Source organism: Bison bison, unplaced genomic scaffold (assembly GCF_000754665.1).
Source record: "Bison bison bison isolate TAMUID 2011002044 unplaced genomic scaffold, Bison_UMD1.0 scf7180017864303, whole genome shotgun sequence".
NCBI classification, from domain to species: Eukaryota; Metazoa; Chordata; class Mammalia; order Artiodactyla; family Bovidae; genus Bison; species Bison bison.
The window spans coordinates 42,165-43,208 of record NW_011494875.1 but is presented as its reverse complement, the minus strand read 5'-3'; positions in this window follow the sequence as shown (position 1 = coordinate 43,208).

The following is a 1,044-nucleotide window of genomic DNA, read 5'->3' as shown; positions in this document are numbered from 1 at the left end:
TTAAGCCAGAAAGGCTGTGGTTATAAAGAAGAGAGTAAAGTTTATTTAAATGATATAAAATTTAAAAATCAACATAAAATTTTGTTCCCATTTCTGACCCTTCCTTCATCATCACACCAGGAAATCAATCACCATTTTCTCTCAACTCATAATCAAACCCACCTATGCCTTTGCATATCTCCGTCTCCACGACTCTCTCTAGATGCCAGTGACGGTAGGGACCCTTTCTTCTTTGTGTTCTGCCAGTAGACACAGGGACACACTGAGGGCATGAAGCAGACTGTTGCTATGGTGAGTGCATCTCCCCAACCTCTCCAGTAGCTTCTGTGTCTCTGGGAAATTACAGCGTGAACTGAACTCACCTTCAAGCTTCCTTTCCCACTACTTCCAAACTCATGTCCAGAAAAGGGTTAAAGATGTTAAGAATGATAAAGAAAAAGATACTTCACCCACAGCATCACTTCTCACCACCCACCCCTCCAAATGTGTAGAGCAGTTTAACATTCCTTCCAATGATGCCTCTTCCAGTTCACCCAGGGTGCTCAACCTCCACTGGGAAGTGTCCATCTCACTCAGTACCATGGAGGTGGGGGCTAAGGGGGCAACAAATTCCATTCCTTCTCAGATCCTGGGTGACCCTGAGAAACTAATTTTCCTTCTCTGTGTGTAGATTGTCTCATCTCTAACATGAGAAATTCAAACCATTTCTCTCTCTTTTTTTCTCCCTTTATCTCACTTTGTGTCCATCTCTTTATATTTTATTTGTGAATTTTTAGTCCCAGACTTTGGATAAGACTATAATTTTGAACATATTTTTGCAGTATGGCAAATAGATGGGGAAACAGTGGAAACAAGTGGCTGTTTTTTTGGGCTCCAAAATCACTGTAGATGGAGATTGCAGCCATAAAATTAAAAGACACTTACTCCTTGGAAGGAAAGTTATGACCAACCTAGACAGCATATTAAAAAGCAGAGACATTACTTTGTCTACAAAGGTCCATCTAATCAAGGCTATGGTTTTTCCAGTGGTCATGTATGGATGTG